The 26864-nt window shown below is 34.3% G+C and overlaps 1 protein-coding gene across 1 annotated transcript in view; it reads left to right on the top strand.

The window, feature by feature from the left end:
• The window catches only part of LOC149560959 (Zincin-like metalloproteases family protein), a 358697-nt gene that overhangs the window by 114703 nt on the left and 217130 nt on the right, over window positions 1-26864 (top strand). The window lies entirely within an intron of this gene.

The raw sequence follows: 26864 nt of genomic DNA, 5'->3' as shown, positions 1-26864 counted from the left end.
TCCTCAGCCACAATCTGAATATTGTATACATGAGGAGGTGAAACAGACGATGGAAGCAAAAGTTGATCTTGGCATTGGATTAGGTAATTTGGCGGAGGCTATGAAACAGATACAAAGTGAATCTCAAAGATTGACACAGACGAATGAAGGGGTAGATGTTGAGTCTGATCATAATCAGGTTATGCAGGATGAGCAGTTTCCATAAGTAGTTATCATTGCACTAATGCATCAATGTGTAGAAGAAATGCCAAGGGAAGTTCCTGCAGCTCAGGAGCTGGAAGAAATTGCAGAACATGTGGAAGCAACAACCACTCTAGATGAGTCGGTACCGAGGATTGGTGAAGATACAGATGCAGGGGAGTAGATTAACTAGAAGGAGGAGGACGAGGTAAATGATGTGCCATCTGCTCAGTCACATGAAAATGCACCAGCAGGAGAGCCTGACAATGATCCACGAAATACGTACCCCGAAAGTACTGAAGAAAAAGGAAAACAAGAGGACCGTCAAGGACATGGAGAGAATATGTTGGATGAGGAGGAAGAAGCAAGAGAAGATACCATTAGGCCTCCTCTTCAACTCACTACGTTTGCTGCAGGTAAGGAATGTTATAAGGAAATGCTTGATTAGCGGACTATGTATGAAATGGAGATCGGTAGGCCGAAGAAGGTGATTCAGAATAAAGATGTGGAGATTACCAATCTCAAAGAAAATTTTAATCAGGTAAGCAAGTTGGTTCTGCGGATGCTTGAATGTAGGTCACCTTCTCCCATTCATATTACTTTATCTTCAAGAGTTACATTTGAATTTCTAGATGATAAGGCTCTGGTAGGGAAAGAATCCCTTGTTAACAACTCCTTATGAATTTTATGAAGCATATAGGGACTCCCTTGAACACCTTAAACATTTGCTCTGTGAATTTTATTTACATGAACTTGCTGCTCCACATGACACCGATTGGAATCCTTTGTGTTAAGTTGGTCATATTCATATTAATGCTCTAATTTCCAGGATCCAGAATGAGATAACTAGAGGAGAATAATTTCACACTTATAAGTATGAAGAAGCTACAAAGCCCCGTTTAGCTAGAAAGGAATATACAATTGGTTGCATAATATTTTTTTTTGAGATATTGTCAGTGATGTCAAAGATTCAAACAAAATTGTCATTGATGTCAAAGAACTCACGAACAAACCTATAAGTATCAATGTCAAAGATAAAAAGAAAAAGTCGTCATTGAATCAAATATGAGGAGTTGATTAATAGTGATGGACAACATAAATTTTGCTGTATGCCAAAGCATTCTTGAGCAAATATATGCATAGACAAATATATATGATTTCTCAACCATGAAGAAGTAATGAATACATGAATACATCATCCAACAACAACGGTAATTGGATTAGGGAAAGCAACAATTAATTCACATTGACAAAATGAAAAGAAAGTGATGAAGATTGTCAATGATGTCAAGTAAATGAACCATTTAGCTTCCTAATGATTCAAATATTAATATGTCTATGGAATATATATAATGGAAGATAAAGATGTGGTAGATATTTACAAAGACACCTTAACCAGAATCACATGCACCAGCAACACTATATAGCCACAAGGCAATAAGCAAGGGAGTAGAGTCAATAGATATATTCAGCTGTCTCTTGAAGAATGATCAAGCATATGCACTTATACAATACAACTTGTATACAGTCATTATGAATGTCAAAGCAGCATGCAGCACACAGCAACATGGGAGCATATACAGTAGTAGTAGAGAATGATTATGTGTCAGAGAATACGCCAATATGAGAAAAAAATAGGATAAAATAAATAGAAGCAAGATTTATTCCTTACCAAAGCCAGCGACCAATTTTGCAAGGAAAAGACCGAATCATAAGAGACAAAATAGAATAAGACAAATTCTTGTCTTACTCTAATGACAGATCAACAATTAAAAAGGGGCTAAAGAAGATGCGCTCTGTTTTGAGCATTCTCCATAATAAGACAAAATTGTCTTATTCATTAAAAACAATAAATAATCATACACAACATTCGTGTTTGGATGAGTAAGAAATACGAGTCAGTGGTCATATAAATGGTCAAAGCAGCAACAATAAAAAAATCTGTTTAAGGAGAGAGAAAAAGTTTGTGCAGTGATGAGACAAACCTAAAGATTTTGTAAGTGGAGAAAATAATCATGCACGTTAGCAATAGAGTCAACAGATGTAAAGATAACAGTGATGAATATCTGACAGAAATAATTTAGCTACAAACAAATAAAGATACCTGTGTAGGATAGAATTTCAATGAAGACAAAAACAAAGCGAATTCTGAAGATGCCACGTAAACAGTTACATAAGTATGGTTGAGGAAGAGTTGACAGTATAAGACCAGTCTTGTCAAAAGATATGATTTATATTTGTCATGATGAAAGAAACAAAAGATGACAGGTATAAAGGATGCAATGATTTGAACAAAGATCCACAAAGACAAGTGACCGTACAGGAGTTCTACGTCACAAATATAAGCAGCAAATTTTAAATCAGAAACACATAAATATCGATGGAAGTTTTTCTTGAAGTAATAAAGCTTATGTGTATGTGAAGTGTGAAAAGATTAAATATTCAGAGGAGCCCGATAATATTAAAGTCAAGATCTTATGAAGTGGCGGCATTGAAAATGGAGACAAAAATACTGTACATAAATAATGGTGTGATAACAAAATTATCAAGAGGTGTGGTGTTAGTTGTAGTTTCTTAAAGCCCTATAATAAAGAAGAATGATACGATTAAATGAAGAGGCATTATTAGAAACTAAAAGCATTAAAGGTCTAAATTCTAATGAGACATCTCTTCAGTCAAGAGACGTGACTTTTATTGAAACAAACAAGATATAAAGAACAATTATATTGTTTGAAAATAGGTGTGAAGTGAAAAGAAGATGATAAAAGGAAGTGATGGGAGAGTGTGTTGAAAGAAGAATATATAAAGAGAAGAAATAGAGCAGAAAAGAGAAGTAGCAGTTGAAGAAAGGAGTATTGAAAGTGATACATTTGAGTCAAAGATAAGTGTGAATGTAAGCACATGTAAGAAGAATAAGAAGAGTGAAAATAAAGAAATATATATATTAAGATTTAAATCTGACATATAATATATGTTGAATAGATGAGATAAAAAGAACTATAATATCATCTAGATTGAGGACAGATATAAAAGATATATTTATGAGACATATATGCAGATATAGAAGAAACAGATGCAAAGTATAGAAAGGATGTGCAGATTTGAAGTAGAGATTTGATTGATGATATTGTCCATTATCAATTGAAGTAAGCAACATTGTCAAGGTGGAAAACAAGTTTGTGCGTGGTGGGTCGGTGCTCATGAAGACAAAGTGGGGGTTGGTGCTTCCAGTGGGTTGGAGCCTGTGAAGTGTGGGAGTTGGAGCTTCCAGTGAGTCGGTGCTCATAAACAGAGGTCATAGCCTCTAGTAGGTTGGAGCTTACAAACTATTTTGTAAAAGAATATATAAAAGTATTTATTGTCGTGGTTTTCTCCCACATTGGGTTTCCATGTAAATCTTGTGTTATTGTGTTATGTGCATAATTGTTCATTTCAGCATTTGAAGTTAATTGTTCGGATAAAAGTTTTAACTGGCAAAATTGTTAATATACTGATTCACACCTCCCCTAGTATATTCGTTGTACTCTTCAAAAAGAACCAAAGATTTGATCAAAATGCATTCAAGGAAGTAACTTGAATGAAGGGGACAGACAATGAAATTGCTTAAGTTGTATCTGGACTGACTGCAGCAGCAATACTGATAGCAACTATCGATGATGGTAACAATACTGATAGCAACTATCAATGATGGTAATATTGAGATTCATGAAAATCAAAATCTATAGAAACAGTGTGGAAGATAGCGCATGTGACATCACATTGAATGCTATATATCAAAGATATCTGTATAACGAATAATATACAACAGCGACTATTTCAGCTATATCAAGGTTTTGATATAAGAAAATAACAATAAATTAATAGCAGTGAATGATGGAGTCAAATGTAAAATATAGTTCTGTTGATGTTTGGTAGCTTTTATCGGATAAACCTTATATATATATATATATATATATATATATATATATATATATATATATATATATATATATATATATATATATATATATATATATATATATATATATATATGTGCGCGCGCGCGCGTGCACGTATAGACATGTCCCATTCATGGTACGTGTTTTTTCATGGCTTACTCTCAATTTAAATAAGAGGTTGCTGCCATTTGGAAAACACATACCAAACATTATGGTAGTACTATCAAATTTGCAACGATCCTAAAAACAACATGGTATTAGAGCCACACTGCAAGTGTACGATATGATCTGGTCAAATACTATAGAAGGTAGATCTGATGAGCAAAGTTTGGGAGGAATAATTTGGTACAAACAATGTGACATTGAAAGAGGACAATGCCTTTCCGCCTTAAAAAATAAATTATGCATGTCCTTTATTAATATCCAAGATTGTGTTGTAGATTTGAAATAGCAGAACAAGCTATTATATATGGTCTTTTTTATCCTATGGTTCTAGATGACATTAGCCTCTAGAGAATGCAATATGTTTCTGCAAATAAATAAAGCCCTAGCAGATTCATCGGGCATTTTTTTTATCGAAGCTTTTGTAGCTTGCCTATGACTGTGGTTCACGTGAGCAATCTATTAGTGCTTTCATTAGCCTAGATCTGCAGTATTTGAAAGTCCCTCAGTAAAAAATAGAAAAAAAAAAAAAGGCAAGTTTCAGGAGACATGTGAGATATGTTGTGATATCAATCTCTATATATGTCATCCCTGCATATGCAATCTGCATTGATTCTGTATTTTTCTTGGTAGCAAGGATTGTGATTGGCCTCCTAGCATATATTTCTGGTATTTTGCCATGTAATTTTAATTTGTTGATTACTATCGCAGCTTTGATTAATCTTCAAGGGTGTTTTAAAAATCAAAGCACATAAGGCTCGTTTCAAAATTGTGGGATGAATAGTAATATGAAGATATTATTGTTGTTGCTGCTTTAAATTTTATTCTTCATAATTTTGTGAGCCGACTTTAACAACATTGGAGAAATATTTTTGTGTTCTTCGGGAGCATATTGAAATGAATGAGAAAGAATCTAAGCGGATGGAATAGATTTTTTGTGAAAGATTATCTCATGAGGATTTCAACGATTATGAAGGATAAATGGTTATAAATAGAGGAGCAAATGGAGCAGATCTAAGGGGAATTCAAAATCTTGTGAATGCCCACTAACATAAAAAGTTGTTACACATCGGTGCCTGGATAAGGAATCGTCACCCGTAAGTGCAAGTTTGAAGTCTAGAGGGGATGCCAAGTTGGTCGAATGTTAAGATAGGAGGTCTTTTCACGTTGACCAGAGGGATCTTGTGCATATCGAGAAGTACCAATCATGAGATATAATTGAATATGATGCATTGGCGACCCCAATAAGATAAAAGGAAATATTGAACAACGCAGGTGTATTTCATTTAACAAAAGAAAAGGTAAGGAAGCCATGATAAAGTGGGGGTTCCATTATACCAACCGATAAGGATGAAGGAAGCAAAAGAAAACCGATCAAATATAGGAATATATGATTAAGCAACAATACATAAATAAGGTATGTTCTCTATAATATACATATGTATTTTATTTGAGGTTCCTCTACATTATTAAGTCAATGAATACATAATAGGCATTGTATTGAATAATGTGAAATATGCATTGATATATATCAGAGTAACGAGAATCGCCATAAAATCGCCTGAATCGGCGATTCGGCGATTAGATTCAGCAATGGCGATTTTTTTGGAGTCGGAAATCGCCATTGCCGATTTCTTCAGGTGAATTGCCTGAATCGCCGATTCAGGCGATTCAGGCAAAAAATCGCATGAATCGCCTAGAAAAATCGGCAGGAATCGCCCGCGGCCAATAAAGTATAGAGTTGTAAAATTTTAAAAAATTGCTTGGTTTTTTTACTTTGTTTTTGACCATTTCTCTTTGTTATAACCCTAAAGGGCCTTCTATTTATTTAACATGAGTAGAAGAGAGGAAAAGTGAGAGAGAAGAAGAGAAAAGAAAAGCCATAGGTTTCTAACCGGCAAGAAGAAAGAGCACAAAAGAGATCAGCAATCCATTTGTGGAGGCCATCAATTGCATTGGGAGCATTAGGGAGCCAATCTCAACACTCCTCAACTCATTTGCAAGAGGTAAGTGCTCTTTTTTTTTTTGCATGTTAGTGTATTATGCATTTTTTGTTAAATTTTTATAGTTTTCAAGATTTTTAGTTTAGATCTTGAATGTTCTTTATTTTTACTAAGTTGCAAACTAGGGTTTGTTGTTTTGTAGCTTTTATTAGCTTCAAACTTTGATATTTTACATATAAATTTTTATTGCAGCAGCCTTTGCTTTCATTTTTTGCAAATTCGCAATGGGTAGAAAAGATGAATGTTCATGAGCCCATCTTACATGGGGGAGATATGGCTCGGCAGTCCTCTAGGACCTACATTAGACGCCTTGCTACTAGGCAGACTGGATACTCAGAGGCTGCAGCCGAGCTTCAGGATGATGTTGAGGATGATGATGATGACTATGAGTCTGAGGCTTGAGCTAGAGCCTTGTTTTTATATTTTGTTTACAGATATTGATACTGAATCATTGATAGACATATGTTTCAAACTTTCATGGATCTTCATCTTAGATTCTTACATACATTTATGATTTGATGTCTTATGGATCATCTTACATACATTCTATGATTTAAATCATTGTGATCATTTGATTTCTATTTACTTCAGCTAGCCTACAATTTACATTTTAGATAACATAGTTACATATGTGATGGATTTTATGTTCCATGTTTATGTATGTTAAGTTTTAACTTCTATTTGATGATGTTATAGTGTGTTTAAGTTATATTCAATAAAGGGTGCATGAAATAAGTTTTAAATTGTTAAAATCTTTAAATTTAAAGGGTTTTTTCAAATTTGCCGATTCATTGCCGATTCATTGCCGATTCATTGCCGATTCACGATTCGATTCGGCCTTGCCGATTCCGATCCGATTCCGATTCTTGTTACTTTGATATATATACATTTATTTAGAATGATATTTAATAATTCAATATAATGTTTGTTAACCATAAAGAGATTCATTATGCTGATATAAAAGGTAAAGATGAAGTATAGTTATATTCTAACTTCTATACATCACTATGTATTATGTTATGTTATAATCATTTATGTTGTTAGTAATTAGGCATGAGTTAAATTGCTAACATTCTTATTTTTGTACTATAAAAATTATTTGCCTTGATCTTTTCCGAGGATGTTCTTGTAGGAAAAAGAGGGAGTCTTACAGTTCTTCAAAGGTAAAGAAGTTCAGAAGATTGATGCTCAAAGGGAGTTTGACACATCCATTTGAAGGAGTAGACAGAGGATATGATTCAATCAACCTTCGATAATTGTGATCATATTGATTTAGAGGGAGTAAATCATGTTGTGATGAATTATCTAGTGATCAATAGATTGTAGCAGTCAAGAGGACTGTGATTGATGAATATACCTCATAACTAGGTGATTTTAAATGGGCCTACCCCTTGTGTACATCACGAGGAAGTGACGACTTCCAAATGATGTCACTCATATTTGCAGAAGTTATTCAAAGGCGACGATCTTACAATAACTTAATCTAATATTATGATGGATATCTTACGATGTCTATAAAGATCATGATAGATTATAGTTTGCTTAGTGGATGTTTATGTGGTAAGCATTATGAGAATGTGTTTGCACATACCTCATAAACATTTTTGAGTACATGGTGAATGATATTGATTCTGAAGGGCCATTACTCACAGAGTATTGGTGAATATTACGCGTCTTGATGTTCTGGGAGGCCATTTGTGGTATTTGGTGAATATCTTTCATTCTGGAAGGCCAATACTCTTTGAGTATTTGGTGAATATCATTGATATTCTGGGAGGCCAATACTCATGATATCATATGTGATATCAAATTTTTTTGAGTACTTGGTGTATATCGAATGTCGATATTCTAGGAGACCAAGACTCACGATATCAAATGTGATATCAAAATGGTGGATTTCTTATGATTCAAGATATCTTTAATCTTGCTAACTTGATATTACTTTTAGATAATACTTGTGTTTATCCTCCCTAGCTAAGAGGGAGTGTTGATGTTTGGTACCTTCTGTCAGATAAAACCTATATATATATATATATATATATATATATATATATATAAAATTATATATATATGTATGTATGTATGTATGTATGTATATATATAATACTATATATAACAATGATTAAATGCTTAATTATTTAATTAACGAATAGACATGTCCCATGTCCCATTCATGGGACATGTCTCTTCATGGCTTACTCTCAATTTAAATAAGTGGTCGCTGCCATTTGGAAAACACATGCCAAACATTATGGCAGTCCTTTTACATTTGCTGCGATTCTCAGAAAAACAACATTAGGCAGGAATACTTAAGAAATCCTTAAAACATCTCCGGAAATGGAAGAGAGAACAATGATTACATGTATCGTGATAACATCGATGAGTAAATAGGAAGAAGCTGGCAGTCACCTTTGGATTACGCAGATTGGGTATTGGTGCTTTGACAAGGATTTATGAAGCAGCGTCCACATAATTGAATTTGTAACCGTCTCTTGTTAAAAGGACCTCCAACAACCATAACTTAATAGATATATGATGAGCGACTATATTTGTGGATGATAGTGATTTGTGTGAAGGCTGCATATCACAAAGGCAATGTGCGTACTATAGTTTCTGGCTGAGATGCATAAGTGTGAAGACCATGAACAAACAAAATAGAAGTGCCGTATGCGTAGATGAATGACAAAAACACCACATAGTGCGATATATGAAATGTGCAATGATAATAATTATAAGGAGTCCCTAACGATATCAAAGAAGCGATTTATTTGAGTAGTGATAAAAGACAAGAGTTGAAGGAAACAAAATCATCATAAAATAAATTTATTAAAAAAAAAGAAAAGAAAGGGCAGTGATCAAAATCTCATCAATTTGAAGTATGATGCAGAGTGTACAATACGAATCCTGTCATGGAATTGAATTTAATTGAGCCATGAATTATGGTAGCCGCAAATGTTAGAAAATATAGAGCACGATAATTCAAAGGGTCGATGATAGCAAACTGTGCAAATCAAAGAAGCCTTATTAAATATAGCAGCAGTAGAATGCATCCACAACAGATCACAAATTGTCTTTGTTAAGATAAGGAAGAGGGACTCCATGTTAGAGAGTATAATTAAACCCATCAATTGACAAGTTAAAGACCAAAAGTTGCACCAATTTATGAAACATATAAACTACAGTAAGTCGAGGAAGCATTCAATGCTACAGTTAACTTGTTAATGAACAATGGAATATGTAGAAATAATATTAGGAAATAGATTGGTATTGGACGAAACATTAAAGGCATATTGGAGATTGGAAATAATCAGAGAAACCTTCAAGATGAAGATCACAAACAAATGGAGAAAGGCAGGGGTTCACAACAGCGATAAATTAATTCATTAAACACTCCAAAAAGGAGATTGAGTTTAATAAAGTTTGATATATCAAATGACTAAATTCATAAAAAAAAAAGGATGGCATAAACTAAGGATAAAGTTATAAAATAAAAATATTAAGTGAAAAGAAAAGTTACGCTCTTTCAATGAAAAGACACTACTGATTCTTCAGATATATAAATATGTAATCATATCATTTGAAAAGATGAGTGTGTAGGAATAATAATGAGAGTGAAATCAGAATATTGAAAGAAAGAGTGACAATGTGAGTAGATGTAAGAAGAATAAAAAGAAGAGTGAAAATAAAGAGAAATATATATATATATATATATATATATATATATATATATATATATATATTCAGATTTAAATTTGATATATAATATATGTTTGATAGATGAGATAAAAAGAAGTATAATATCATGCAGATGGAGGACATATATGAAAGATATATTTATGAGATATATATGCAGATATAGAAGAAACAAATGCAAATTATAGAAAGAATGTGCAGACTTGAAGTGGAGATTTGATTGTCCATCATTAGTTGATGAAAGCAACATAGACAAGATGGAAAAGAGTTTGTGTGCAATGGGTTGTTGCTCACGAAGACGACAATGGGGAGTTGGTGGTTCTAGTAGGTCGGAGCCTGTGAAGTGTGGGAGTTGGAGCTTCTAGTGAGTTGGTGTTCATAAACATAGAGGTCGTAGCCTCTAGTAGGTTGGAGCCTATAGACCAATTTGTAGAGGATCAAGTTTATAAATAAAAAACAATTATTTGTCGTAGTTTTCTCCCGCATTGGGTTTCGACGTAAATCTCTATGTTATTGTGTTCATGTGCATAATTGTTTATTTCAGCATTTGAAGTTAATTATTTGGATAAAAACCCAATATTAGAAGAAACAAATGTACTGAATGTAAGTCCGCATAGCTTAACTTGCTAAATCCAATCCTTGCTGTCCAAATCTGACGTTGCGATGTATTGAAACTCTGTTTGTCACATACCCAAACACATATATCTTGACATCAATGACAAACCAAGTCATGAATGGAACACATAAGCAATCAATCCAAGTGCCAACAATATTTCCCTTTGGTATATACTCAATCAATATGCTAACAATCTCCCCCTTTGACATTGATGGCAACATATGATGAAAAACCATCCACCAAAAAAGAAATTCTTTTCTTTGAACACTATCAACATCAAAATACAATTTTCTGAATATCCTCAACATACAAGCTCACCCCCTTGAATATTACACTCCCTCATACATGTGCTACTCCGAGTCATTCATATATCAGTTTTTTATGTATTATTCTCTCTACTAACATCAATGACAATGGTGCCATTATGCCAATCTAAGAATCTGAAGTGCTCTCATTATTTACCTGTCAAACCAATTTGCAAATACCAAGTGCTACAAATAGTGTTGTACCAAAACACTAAATAAGAGTTCTTGAAATAACTCCACGCAAAGGAACTACTCCCCCATAGGAGAAGCATCAAGCACCCAGTTCAGAATTAATAGTGCTCTTATTATATTGGACTGATGCAATTGTTGCAGCAATTACTCTGAAATGGGTTGGGGCATTACCCCAAGAATACCTCTAAGGTACTCAAAAGTATCCTTAGCCAAGGGTATAGTAAAGATATTTGCTATTTGTTCCTTTGTACTGACATACTCCAATCTCATTTCCTTTTCAGCAACTCTCTCTAAGAAAATGGTACTTTATAGCAACGTGTTTGTCTTTTAATGTAAAATTGGATTCTTTGACATGCTTATTGTACTTGTGTTGTTACAATGAATGATAATTAGTTTTGGGAACTCAATACTTATATCCTTAAACATTTTCTTCATTCAAATGATTTGATTACAATTATTTGATGTTGCTACCTTCTCTACTTCTGTTGTAGATTGTGAAATGCAGTCGTGTTTTTGCTTAGCCAAGAAAACAATCTTCCTCCTAGATAGAATGCTCCACCACTAATACTCTTTCGGTCATCCATATTACCTGCCTGATCTGCATTGTTGTAGGCACATAAAGTGAAACCATATGATGTATCAGACCATAATCCAATAAATGATGTTCCTTTCAAGTATCTGAATATACTCTTTACTGTTGGTAAATATGTCTCTTTAGGGTTTGTTTGAGATCTTGCCATAATACGAACTTCATTTTCTATAGTTGGTCTTGTATGAGTAAATATTGCAATCCTCCTATTATTGATCTTTACCTTGTTTGTATTGCATTAGGAGACTCATCCTCACGTGACAGTAACCTGTAACCATAGGTGTAGCAACTAGCTTACAATTCTCCAATCCAAATCTTGTCAATAGATCCTTAAGATACTTGGTTTGTGATATGATAATTCCATCCTTACTCTGATTTATTTGCAATTCCAAGAAATATTTTATTTCACCAATCATAGTCATCTCAAATTCATCCTTCATCTTCTCAATTTTTTTTACTGGCCTCATCATTGCCACCAAAGATAATATCATTTACAAATACTACAATGATAAACAACCCATCTGAATTCTTCCTTAAATACATATTACTTTCTGCATTACCTTTCTTGAATCCCAAGGTTATCAAGTGCTTATCCAATCTCACATAGCATGCTCTAGAAGTTTGTTTCAGTCCATATAATGCCTTTTTTAGTTTGCAAACAACATGTTTGTCTTCAATAAGGGGAAAACCATGAGGTTGTTGAATGTAGATTTCCTCCTCAAGTTTTGCCTTTCAGAAATATTGACTTAACATTCATTTGATATACCTTGAAATTTTTGTTAGATACATAAGTCAAAAATATTCTTATTGCTTAAAGTCTTGCAACAGGGGGAAAAGTCTCTTCAAAATCAATTCCTTTCTGTTGTGAGTAACCTTTACAAACCAACCTTGCGTTGTTTCTTAACACTTAACCTTGTTCATTCATCTTGTTCCTAAATACCCATTTAGTGCCAATAACATTCCTGTCTTTAGGTACTAATTCCCAAGTCTTGTTGTTTTCATTTGATCAAGTTCTCCCATAGCCTTCATCCAATATTCATCTTTGCATGCCTCATCTGCTGTCTTAGGTCCAACTTGTGAAATCAGACATATCTCTTCATTTACCTTTTTCCTTTTCATTGCACTTCTGTTAGTACTTCCAATGATAGGATGATTTCTTGTAACATATTTTGGTGTTCTCTATTGGTTGTCCTTTGGTCTTCTCTAGCCTCTTGTTCAGGTTCATCTCTAGGTTCCTTAATTTGTACCTGTAAATTATTATTTGTCTCATAGAATAGTTGTTGTTCTACATTCACATTTTCAGGCCTTTGACTAGTACTTGCTTCATTATTAGAATCATAATAAGTATTGTCTCTTATATCCCGAATCTCTTATTAACTCTTACATTTGCACTTTCAACTATTGTTTTCAATCTCTGATTATAAAATCTGTATGCTTTGCTCTTCAATGAATAACCAAAAAAATGTCTTCATCACTTCTAGGATCAAACTTTCCTATGTCATCCTCTCTCTTGATATAACATTTTCTTCCAAAGATTCTCAAGTATTTCACATAGGTGTATGTCCAACCCAAAGTTCACAGGGTGTCTTACCAGTACCTTTTTTGATATGTACTTTGTTCATAGTGTATACTGCTGTAGTAACTTCTTCTCTCCAATTGATATGTGCCACATTTCCTTCAAGCATCACTGCTCTAGTTGCTTCACTTACTGACTTGTTCCTTCTTTCCACTATCCCATTTTGTTGTGGTGTCTTAAGAGCTGAAAGCTATATCTGAATTCCATTATCCTAACAAAAAAATGCTAAATTGATTTGATGCGAATTCTCCTCTATCTGATCTTAAATGTTTATTTTTTTAATTCTTGATTCATTCTCAACTTTAGCCTTGAAAATCTTAGACTTCTCTAATGCTTCAGATTTCTCTCTAAGAAATGCTACTCACAACATTCTTGTAAAGTCATCAATGAAAAGAATGAAATACCTTTCACCATATAGTTCTTGTAGGACTGCACAGATCTTTATGAACAATCTCCAATTTTTTTGATGTAGTAAATAACTTGCTTCGAAATGAATTCTTCTTTTGTATTGCCATCACACATTCCTTGTAAATCATGTTAGAGAGTTTTAAAATCTTTGATAAATCTCTTACTGCATTACTGTTACTGTTCTTTACAATCTTATCAAAGTTTATATGACAAAATCAATTGTGCCACAACCAAACAACTCATCTATTGTCCGTTCTCTATTGAAATCTCCACTACTGCTTGCTTTTTGGGTTAGTACTCTTTTATCCTTTTGCACACTAGTTCTGAAAGTAGTCTCAGATCTAGGTAAACTCTCTTTTAATCTTGATTCATATGCTTGCAACTTTCCAATCAATGTTTCTCTATTGAAATTTGGCATGACTAGTATAATCTCTTCAATAGCTAATATTTTATTCTCATAAGCTGCAGTTAAAGATCTCAAAATTTCGTATCATACCTCTATTTTAGTTATAGTTCATACACAACTCATAATGCCTGCGGCAATCTCAGTGATCCTCTATGTAAATGCTCTAACTGATTCTTCTTCTTGGATTCTTGCATTCTTAAGCATAGCTTTCCAATTCTGTAATCTAGATTCTTTGCATGTTCTTTTGCTTCATAAAGTGCTTCTAACCTTGTCCAAATGTCATGAGCAAGATGTTGACCTTTTGCCTCAATAAATTCTGATTCTGGAAGTCTAGTGATAAATTCTTCTCTGGCATACATGTTGTACATGACTAGTTCCCTTTCCTCAGGTGTGCAAGAGGATAGATTTTTCTTTTTCGCCTTTGTGATCATCCAGTTGTCAGCTCCCATGCATACAAGCAACTCTTCATTTTGTCCTTCAACTGTGATGGATCTGTCCATCAAACTTCAAACTTTCCTTCTTGAATGCCAATGATCTCCTTAAGCTGTTAAACTTCTTGATCAAGCACTTGATAAAGTAAAGTCCACTAATACAACTGAGGAGCGGGGAGGGGCTAGGTGATCAGTTGTATGCTTAATTAAGCTTAACTTATCAAATCCAACTTCAATAATCAATAATGTGAACAATGCCAACAGATAGAACATACATGATGACACAATGATTTGTTAACTAAGGAAAATCCTGGTGGGGATGGTACTGTAATGTCCCGACTATTAGGGTTAGTTTGGGACAAGTAATACTTGCAAAATAATGGTTAGAATTACAACAATAACGAATCTAACTATAATAGGTACCTCGCCGTCTTCCCGGGAGCACACCCCTTAAGATTCTTCTTGGATGGGCATCCTCTATCCAAGGCCAATCACATATGCATATGTTGACAACATCAAAATATTCTAGCACATTGATACTCTACCATGACGGACAATGGAGATCTTAATATTGCACATGCTCCATGCTTCGAGTCTCATTAATATCCGTGGTGCTAACCCCATAGGTTAAGACAGTATTATCCACAAGTATGATTCATTAATATAAATAAACAAATATAATCCATAGACATACCTTTGTTACCTTCTTCTTTTCTTGGTCCATGTGGCTTTGTCCTTAGTTGGCCTTTCAATGAATTATTCTTTCTAGAATTATCTCAACTCTATATTTACTTTCTAAAATTCTTCCTTTTCTAATTAGGAAAGGACAAAATATTCTTTTTTGTTTCTTCTTTTTCAAGACTCACAACCTTCCATTATATAAATCCTTTGAAAAGTCACAACATTTCATAGTTATAATCTTTTCAAAAAGTCACAACATTTCATAAATAAAATCCTTTGGACAAATCCTAATACTTTATTTTCACAATATTTTTGAAGAGTTGCAATTATTCATAATTACGACTCTTTTGAAGGTTTACATCCTTTTAATATCATTGACACCTTTTTAGAAAGTCACTTATTTATTTTCTTCATATTATTTTCCTCTTCCATTTTTCCTTTTTGAACTCTTCTCTTCTCCTCTTCTTTTCTGTAATGTCCCCATTTTTGATAGCATCGGAGTTTTGGTGATTAGCCTATTATTGTGATCCTCGTAGGCTAATTATTGTGAATAGAGGGTTTTTTGAGACAGTGGCTTGGGTTGGGAGGGTCTTGTCTTCTCCACAATTCAGTAAGCTATTAGGTTGGTCTTCATTTGGCCCAGATTGAACTTCATTTGGGTTTAGTTATGTGTACTTACTATTTGTGGTAAGTTGGGTGTTGATTGAGATGGACCTTTTGTATTTTTGGAAAGTGCATTTTGTCACATAGAGAAATAATATGTATGACTCCTATTTCAAACAACATATTTAAATGATGAGTATTTTGGTAGTTAATATATTTTTAGTGGTCAAATTATTAAATGGCTTATTGTAAGTTATAATTTAACTTTACAATTTCACTTAAGTTGAGAGTTGAGTTATCATTGGAAAGAGCCATTTATTAATTAGTTAAGCCAAGTCAAGTGAAAGAATCTAATGAAAGCTTCTAATTAATGTTGTGTGGTGAAGCTTCTTGAGTGAAGCTACATTTTGGCAACAAAAAGGGCATGTGAAGGTTATAAATACAAGCCCGTTGTTGAGAAAAATATGCTTGGATTTTTTATTTTCTTTTGATGCCTTTGTGACTTTTTATGGGTTCTGATTTTTGTGCCCTTGCGAAGTATAAGGGTCTGAATTCTGAGTTGTCCTATTGGATCTGTAGCTGAAGTATTGTAGATTTGAATATGAGATTTTAGTTTGGGTTTGCTTTGCAAATAGTTGTTGTGGTAAAACTATTTGCGAATTTTCCTACTATTTAATCTGTGTCTAAGGAGATTGTTTGTTGGAGATATTTTGTGGATCTATGGAAGAGGGATTTTTGTGAACTGCTGTAGAAATTGATAGAGTTTGAAATTGGATCTGTGGGACTGGCATTGGAATAGTTGCTGCAAATTGACTATAGCAGGGAATTTCAGGTTTCATATTGCTTGTTAAGATTCTTGTGTAATGTTATTAAAATTACATGAATAAGATTGCACTTGAATCTCATTTCAGAACTGGTTGCTATTTACTCTATGAGTAGAACTGTCATAATGTGGTTGGCAAAAATTGATGATCATTTATGAGTTGAGCAAATTGGATTTGATTGTTAACATATTTTCAGCATTGTCATTTCTTTCTTATATTTATGTATGCAAAAATCCAAAGTATTAACACAAACAAAAAAAGATGTATGAAATCTGAAATCTATCAGCATATCCAGTGGTAATGAGTTTGCTTGCCAAGTATTTGACATAATGTCAAATGACTGAATAGTGAAGAAAATTAAAATTATTGTGGTCATAACTGCTAGGGTTATTACAGTGGTATCAAAGCAGTTTGCTGCCAGCTTATAGGAATTGGGCTCAATTTGATAAGTGCTTTATTCTGCAGTTTTGGTTTTCAGTATTATGGATGGTGACAAGCGATTTGGTATTCATTATAACTGTACAGGGCGTACTTCTCCGCCTAGGGATGGAGAATCTTAGATACGGGGTATTGTGAAATAGTTGGATGTGCTATTGAATGAGCTGAATCAAATCACAAAAGGATGACCCAACTGATTTCGAATCCGAGATTTGAGCAAAGCATGATATCGCTTTTTCGAAGAGAGAAATGTGATGATATAGTTGCGGCTATAAATGTGCAGGACATTTGTTATGAGTCACTGCATGAGCTAGGCATAGTTGAGGTGGAGTATGATGGGAATTCAGGTAGGTTGAGTCAGCTGATAGAGTTGTTGACATGACCCACCAAGATTGTGTGTTTGATGGCGATGCTGAGATAGTGGAAGTGGGAGCATGCAAGGATACCGTCATATTAGCAGCCACTCCTATGTCGGTTGAGCCATCTACTGAGGAATTTAGCAGTATACATGTAGTTGTAGATGTGTGCTTTGATAATAGTACACGTCATTGATGATGAAGTGAGTGGTGTTGAGGCAGAGTCATGTTATAGTTCAGATTAGTACAATGGTGAGGTTCACTTCATGGACAATCCTATGTTTAACGTGGGTGCAACATTGTCTTATCACAATCTGCTATTTGAGGTTGATGTTGATCACTCGCCTGAGTGGAGTTTGAGTCAGTTTTCACCATTTGCAAATTCAGTTCAGTTTTTTGTTGCTGCAGTTAGCAATGTTCTTGTGATAACATATTTTGACGTGGCTACACTTATTGTTGATACAATTGGCATGACTGCATATGGTTCTCTTGTAGCTACGTCTTTTTCAGGGATTGTTGGTGATGATCATGATTCCAGTCGAATATATACTATGGGTGGATACAGGGAAGAAGAGGATGCATCGATGGAGTTGCCTTCTGGTGATAGTCTGTCTTCTACATCATTAGCACAAGTCTTGGGTGCTATGCTAGAAGACATGTGGTTGGTCTTGATGATGTTGGTTTGCAGTTGGTTTAGTGACAGTAGGGATGTCACGCACTTCTTCATTTGGGATCCAGGTGGAGGTTGGAGTTCATTGTGTTGCCGGATTGTTTGAGGACAAGCAATCTCGGGGAGGGAGGACTGTAATGTCTCCATTTTTGACAGCATTAGAGTTTTGGGGATTAGCCTATTATTGTGATCCTCGTAGGGTAATTATTGTGGATAGAGGGTCTTGTGAGGCAGTGGCTTAGCTTGGGAGGGTCTTGTCTTCTCCACAATACAATAAGCTACAGGTTGGTCTTCATTTGACTCAGATTGAACTTTGTTTGGGCTTAGTTTTGTGTACTTCCTATTTGTGGTAAGCTGGGTGTTGATTGAGATGGACACTTTGTATTTTTGGAAAGTGCATTTGGTCACATAGAGAAATAATAGTGAAATAATAGTTATGACTCCTATTTCAAATGACATATTTAAACAATGAGTATTTTGGGAATTATTATATTTTTAGTGGCCAGATTATTATTAATTTATTAAATGGCTTATTACAAAGTTATAATTTAACTTTATAATTTCACTTAAGTTGAGAGTTGAGTTATCATTGGAAAGAGCCATTTATTAATTAGTTAAGCTAAGTCAAGTGAAAGAATCTAATGGAAGCTTCTAATTGATGTTGTGTGGTGAAGCTTCTTGAGTGAAGTTACATTTTGGCAACAAAAAGGGCATATGGATGTTATGAATACAAGCCCATTTGTTGAGAAAAGCATGCTTGGAATTTTTATTTGCTTTTGATGCCTTTGTGGCTTTTTCTGAGTGGTCTGAATTCTAAGTTGTTCTATTGGATCTACAGCTAAAGTATTGTAGATTTGAATCTGAGATTTTAGTTTGGATTTGCTTTGTAAATAGTTGTTGTGGTAAAACTATTTTCTAATTCTCCTACTGTTTAATCTGTGTGTAAGGGGATTGTTTGTTGGAGCTCTCTTGTGGATCTATGGAAGAGGGATTTTTGGGAACTGCTGTAGAAATTGATAGAGTTTGAAGTTGGATTTGTGAGACTAGCATTGGAATTATTGCTACAAGTTGACTGTAGTAGGGAATTTCGGGTTTCATATTACTTGTTAAGATTCTTGTATAATGTTATTAAAACTACATGAATAAGATTGCACTTGAATTTCATTTCAAAACTGGCTGCTATTTACTCTACGAGCAGAACTGTCATAATGTAGTTGGCAAAAATTGATGATCATTTATGAGTTGAGCATAGTGGATTTGATTGTTAACATATTTTGAGCATTGTTATTTCTTTCTTATATTTATGTATGCAAAAAATCCGAAGTATTTACACAAGAAAAAAAAATGTATGAAACCTGATTTCTATCAGCATATCCACTGGTAATAAGTTTGCTTGCCAAGTGTTTGACATAATGTCGAATGACTGAATAGTGAAGAAATTCAAAATTATTGTGGTCATAACCGCCAGGGTTATTACATTTTCTCCTCTCTAAAATAAACTCTCCTCCCTTTTATATCTTAATTTTAAGGAGTCAACTATTTTGTTGGAATTTTAATATTATTGTCCCTAGAGCCCTGCGTTCACCTTCTTGGCAGAACAGTCAATTGCATTTAGCTCGGTAGGTGAGTTCAAATTTTGATAAGAGAGGGAAACTTTGTGGAGACAAATAGAAGGGAATGTCTTCAATTTCAGAGTAAGAGAGGAGACAGATAGAGCAGAGAGAATAGAGAGCAAAAGAAGAAAGTTGTAGAGCAGCAGCAGTAGAGGAATATCAGAGTGTGCAACAACACGGTGGATCTCTCTCTCTCTCTCTCTCTCTCTCTCTCTCTCTCTCTCTCTCTCTCTTTCTCTGTCTCTCTTTGTGTAGTTTGTAAGTGAATGTTTGTCCTATTGAAGTAGTGATTGCTTCGAGCTAATTGTATGCAACCCTTTATAGCTGCAAGTTTAGTTTCATCATTAAGAGTAGTAGTAAGTTGTTTAAGTTTTTCGGGTTTGTAGTTTATGTTCAAGATTTGTAATGTTTTGATTCAGTTTAATAGAAAGAAGAAATCAAGCAAGTTTGTTATTGTTTTGTTGTGGACTTCTTTCATATCTACTTAGCTATGTGTTGTGGGTAGTTGTGCAAAATAGAGTTGTAAGTCTCTGTTCTTGCCTTCGTGTTTTAATGGTGGATAAACCAGATTGTTGATCGGTTGTCTTCAAGCTTGGTCCCCTTGTTAATTGATCTCTTTCCTAGCTTGGTTGTACTTCTCCACCAAGTAGTGTTGACCAAGTTCACTTGGTCACTGCATTAACCAAACTGCCTCGGTCCTTACTTGACTGAGTTCTCTGAGCTCACTCGGTTCCTTTGATAATCGAGTTAAGTCAGTTTAGTGTCGACTGAGTTGTCCTTTGCACTAACCGAGTGTCAGTCTTAGTGTTGATCAAGCATACTTAGTTGCTATAGGTGCTGAGTAACTCGACACTCACTAGTGTCACTTGGTTGTTTTTGTGGAGTTATTTCTCCTCTGGGTTGGTCATTGCCTCAAGTTTTGTAGATTTTTTTTGAAATTTTGTTTTTACAGTTTTGTTAAACATCTCAAATTTTCATTAGATTTAGTTATTTTTTATTATTCTATGTTATATTATTAATTTACTTATTTATAGTTTTTATTAAAATATATTTATAAAGTTAACATACTTTCTACAATATTGTCTCTTGTATTTAATTTTCTTTATTTACTCATTGAAATTTTATTATTTTTGAATTATTTAAAATATCGTAGTAAATATTATTTCATTTATAATATAGATTAAATAATAATTATTTCCTATTTTTTTATATTTTAATATTAGTTTTAATATAATTTTATTATCATTATTTATTTAATAATATTGTATTATCTAATTATTATTAAAATTCTATCTTAAAATGGGGATACGATAGGGACTTACAATATGATGTACTAAATATAAAAGTTCCTTGTAAGAGGATCCAACTCTGTTGGGAGCCAATTACATACAATCAATACATGAGTCCTTGTTAGGAGACTTTGAATTCCTGTCAAAAGATTCTAGCCCTGTTAGGAGCAATAAGGAAGACAACTGAACTCACAATCCAAATAGCTTCATAACTGTTACACTAAAGAAATCTCTAGGATAAAATATCCCAAGTAGTGAACTGACCAATAAAAGAACCTCTCTGCAAATATAGTTTCTTTGAAGTTCTCAAATCAACATCATCATAATCCTCTTCTTTGCTCTGGTCATATTCATATTGTTAGACCACATCCACATCAATAGAATTCAATGTGATGATTAGAACAAAGGTAACAACCTTTCTTTTACACCTTGTCCTAATAACTAGTTGAGTTGGCCTTTTGAGCTTTTTAGGACCTCAATAAGATGATACAATTAAGTTCTACATGCTGTAATACACTTTACATATTCCAAAATAAATCCCATCACAAAATTTGACTGCTAGTGTACATATCACACATTACACATCAGTGCCCTTTACAGAATAATCTCCAGTATCTTCTTTCATGGACATAGCATCACGAACGTGTCTTCAACCACGATCGAAGCTCACTTACGTTCATTCCGTCTCGCTCACTAGATACAACTGGATTACTAGTAAACTGTTTCTTGCACACTGACCTGCAACTAGTCTTCGCTAAATCAATTGCAATTGATCCAATCCTTTATACTAAGATACATGAACACAATTGTAACATCTGAACACATCCATGAACATGAATCTAATCTCGGATAGCTTAACTCGCTAAACTCAATCCTTGTTGACCAGATCGGAACGGCTTAAACATCACACACTAAGCTTAATTCCTAGACCAAAAGTGTTAAATAGTCAAAGTTGATTTTTTTCCAAGCTTAATTCTTCCTTTAGTGTGTGATGTTTAAGGGTGACCGACCAAATCTACCTCTGCGATGTACCGAAACTCTGTTTGTCACATACCTAAGCACCTATATGTCAACATTATTGACAAACCAAGTCATGTATGCAACACATAAGCAATCAATCCAAGTGCCAACAATCTCTCCCTTTGGTATATAACTTATAAGTAATCGTGTTAACAAAAATGAGTTTAAAATTGGACCAACACTAGAGAAGGTTGAGATAGATGCAAGGTGGAGACTTTTGGATTTAAATCAATTTCATTTCACTATGACAAAAATATTGTTCTTCCCATGAACTCTAGGTAAACCGATTATGGAGTCTATTGAAATGCTTTCCCATTTTTGGCTAGAAATGGGTAATGGTTGTAGTAAACCTAGGGTGTATTTGTTCTATCTTATTTTGTTGACAAGTCATACATTCTTGTGCATATCTCTAGACATCTTTCTTCGATCCCTTCGATGAATATCTTTCTCTAATTTGTATGTATGTTTTGAAGTACCCTTGATGGCTAGATAAAGGATTGTCATGATGCTCTTTCACGATCTTGCTCTATATTTTCTATTGAGGAACTAGGAATAGTCTTCCTTTGTAAAATATAACATTATCTTGGATTTTGTAAACTTCATTTGCCATTCTTCTCTCTAAAATATTATTGGCTTGGTGGTCTTTCGCATAGTCAACAATGGTATCTCCCTTCCACTCTTTCGAAACAATGGTAATAATATTGAGGTGGGAACGTTTGGATAAGACACCTACAACTCCATCCATTATTTATGTCCTTTACATACTCTATATCAAAGTCATAAGCTCGGATCTTGCTTGCCCACTTTTGTTGTCAATCATTAAGATCTTTTTGGTTCTAGAATAAACACAGATTGTTAAAGGTCGATTTTGACAATGAATCATCCACAGACTAGGTATTGCCAAAATTTAGCTAGGGAATGCATTATGGCCAACATTTCTTTACCATATATAGAATAATGTTTTTTTGATTTTGTGAGCTTGTGGCTCTCAAAAGCTATTGGATATGTCTTTTGCATGAGAACAACTTCAATCCCTTCCATAGAGGCATCACATTGTAACTCAAATGACATTGTGAAATCAAGAATGGCCAGGATTGGGCATGAACTCATAATTTCCTTAAGTTGTTCAAAAGCTTGTTGTGCCTTATCATTCCATGTGAAAGCTTCTTTCTTTGTCAAGTTAGTGAGACAGGTAGCATCCGTGGAGAATCCTTTTACAAAATGTTTGTAATAACCACATAACTCCACAAATCCTTTGGGTTGGGTCAAGGTTTTTGGTGTTGGCCATTCCTTAACGGCCTTTATCTTTTTTAAATCTACACTTACTCCTGCATTGATTATATGCCCCAAATAAAGATTCTCCTCAATAATCTATTCCAAACTCATAGGTTGAGATTTTGGCATATAATGACTCTGTTTCTAGAATATTTAGGTTTTCTTTAATATATCATAGATGCTCTTGCCATGTCTTACTATAGATGAGGATGTCGTCAAAGAATATGAGTAGACACTTCCTCAACTGTTGCTTGAAGATATGGTTAATGCATGATTGGAAGGTTGCTTGAATATTAGTGAGATCAAATAGGAGGACTAGAAATTGAAAATGTCCATAGTGATATCTAAAGGCCGTTTTAGGGAAATCTCCCTTCCTCGTACATATTTGATGATACCTTGATCTTAAATCAGTTTGTGAACGTTAGCGACCTCCATGCAATTCATCCTTTAATTCATATATTCTCAGCATCATGTATCTATTTTTTATGGTTTTCTTGTTTAAGGCTCTATAACCAATGCGCATTCTCATGGTTCCATATTTTTTCTTGACAAATACTATTGAGGAAGCAAAAGGACCACTGCTTGGCTTTATGTGACCCATCTCTAATAGTTCTTTGATAGTTTTTTCAATTTTCTAATATTTATGGGGGTGTCTATAAGGGTTTTTTCTGACTAGCTATGCTCCTCTTTTAACTCTATGGGATGCTGAAAGCCTCGTTTGGGGGGAAGCCTAGTGGGATGTCTTCAAGACGTTTCTTGTATTTCCCTAGGATAAGGCATATACACAATCCATTCATTGTTAGGTGACTTGTCTAGAACCATACATTGGTCTATTCATTCTCCTTGACCATGCCTAGGGATACATTCCATCCTATTATGAGATACCATTTTTGTGAACCTATTAGGTAACTCTTATAATATTATTTCCTTGCCTTCATGTTTGAAACATATTTCTAATTTACGATTATCCATAGTAAAAAGCCGTAAGTAGTTTATCCAAGATATCCCTAGAATGGTATCATTTTCTAGGTTCACCACTTAAAAGTCTGCCTTTATGGTGTGATCATTTAGGGTAATCTTGAAGTAGGGAATAATCTCTGTGCATTGGTCCATGGAGCCATTGCACATAACCACTTTGAACCCCTTTATGAGTCTTCAATCTTTTTTGTTGTTCCTAGATTCTTACCAATGAAATTGTGGGAAGCTCCTGTATCAACTAATGCCATCACTTAGACCTTTCAATGTTCCCTTGACATGCAAGGGTCTGTGTTTAGTTTCATGAATGATGGCTGTTAATGATCCATATTCTTGGATGACAATCTTTTCCCTTTTAGCAGGGATATCTTGTTTGCAAGTTTCCTTAATTATATGTAGCTTTCCTCTTTTGCATTGGTGACCACATGCCCAAGGTTCTCTACATTTGAAACATAAGTCCTTGTTAAGTTATCCCTGTGCTTATGTGCTTTTCCTTGACATTGGTGTCCTGGACTCCATTGCTCTTTACCAAAGTAACATGCTTCTCTTTATTGTCTCCTTTTGATTCATTATGCTTATGTGATGTACTAGGCGGGAAGGTTTTTAATCTTTCTCTTGATGCATTAGATTCTACTTTCTTGGTTTTTTGAATGGCTTCATCAATTGTTTGAGGCTCTAAGGGCTTGAGTATGTTTTTAATGGTATCATTCAACTCTTCAACAAATAAATATGTAAGTCTCTTTTGGGATAAATTGGAAACCATGACTTAAAGTTTTTGGAATCATTGGTAAACTCTTAAACTGTTCCATGTTGAGAAACTTTGTGTTAAGAGGTTATATTTTGGTGGCCTAGGGAGAGAAACCCACTGTGCCACCATTCATGTGTTGTTACTTCCACATGGAGTATGGAAAATTGGAAAGCATCCTCTTCGGTCATTGGGCTTAAGGTGAAGTAGGTGTTTAAGCTTTGGAGCTAGGCATGAGCTGTCATTTTTCTTGATCCATCAAAAGATGGGTGTATCATCTTGTTCATTTTATGTTTGAGATCCTTATTTGTGTATCTCTTTGTTCTTTTAGGGGCTCCATGTTTTTGACCTTCACAAAAGTCTGCAAATGTTATGAGCTCCTAATTTCGGGTTTGAGGCTAGCATGGACTTTACTACATTCTAGCATGCTATTTGTTGGTTGATCTATTCCTTCCTTCTCCTTTGTTATTTCTTTCCTATGTAGGAAGGGGGGTTTGGGTACTCTAGATGATGATGACTTGTTATTTTCTAGATGGTTGGAGCTTATATCTCTCCCATGGGAAAATTTGTTCTTGAGGCTATTGATTGAGTTTCCCATATTTTACAAGGCTTGTAAGAGGGCCTGATTGGACTTTTCTTATCTTTCATTTTGACTTATAATGATCTGATCTGTTTGCTCCATAATAGTCCTCAATTCATTGCCCATTTCATTCATGGTTGTATGCTTTGCTTTTTTTTGATAGGTTTGCATAGACCTCTATTCACATGATGGCAGGATTATCCTCTGGTACCAATGTAGTGTCCCTGCTATATAGGTTGATGTCGATTAGCTCTTTAACAAAAAGACTTGCGACATATGTTAGTACTTGAACAAGAATATATTTAAAACCATTAAACTATTATTTAATTGCTACAAATTATATGCAAATAGAATAAAAGTTCCTAACTCCCAAAATTAATCCTTCGTATGGAGAGACTGTTATCAAATGCATAGTCGCTTGGGGAGTGCCTTCTGGGGTTCTAGGTGTCCTATACAACTTAGAACAGCTCTCCAACTAAGCACCATCTCGTCACTATATTTTTCCTCTTTAAGATCTTATGGATAATCAACCGTGATATATCCATCCTTCCTAGGAGAGAATTCTTCTCATCCTAGGCATTATGAGTAACCGCTTTGGGTATATCCATTCTCACATGGGTATATGTTCATTTCTTAAAATCTATACTACATTCTTCAAAGAATACCTGATTCTCCGCCTTGCTTCTCTTTGACACTAGATTGTTGAATGTGTTGTTGAAACCCTTCAGAGAAGTTTAGTTCTCTGCCTTAATTCCTATAGGAATTCAAGTACAGTGAATTTACGGTCCTCTATATAGATGTCTGAAATTCTGTATAATTTTATTACCTTGAGAGTCCTTGTGCAAGGTTCTGATATCTTTAAATCTTGACTTCTATATTTATAATTAATTCAATATATGGGCATGATGTTGAATACTATGTTCAATCTCCAAAGGTTGATGACTGTGTTATAAATCTCTCACTTATATTATTTGTTTCTTGTCTAGCTGCGGCTTATGATTGGGATGGTGACTGTCATGTTCGCCGGGTGGTGACTTGTCTTTTTTGCTTCTTCTGCACTATCAAATATTGAGTGATGAGTTTGAGTGCCGACGCAGATAAATATAATTGCTTTTTTATTTCTTTGTCTTTACCGCCATACAAGTAGTCCCAATGAATTAGCAAACGACAAGGATCAATATCTCTAATCCTTGCTGATCTGATACTCTTGTTTGTCTTTTTCTGCTGAGTGTCTATTATTAAATGAATTATGAGTGAATTTCTTTTGTGATTCAGATTTGATGGCCAAACCAAGGA

This window comes from Cupressus sempervirens, chromosome 4 (genome assembly GCF_028749045.1).
Source record: "Cupressus sempervirens isolate cs-2001-9-10 chromosome 4, ASM2874904v1, whole genome shotgun sequence".
In the NCBI taxonomy this organism is placed as follows: Eukaryota; Viridiplantae; Streptophyta; class Pinopsida; order Cupressales; family Cupressaceae; genus Cupressus; species Cupressus sempervirens.
Note: the sequence above shows the minus strand (reverse complement) of the source record. Positions and strands in the feature narration are given on the sequence as shown.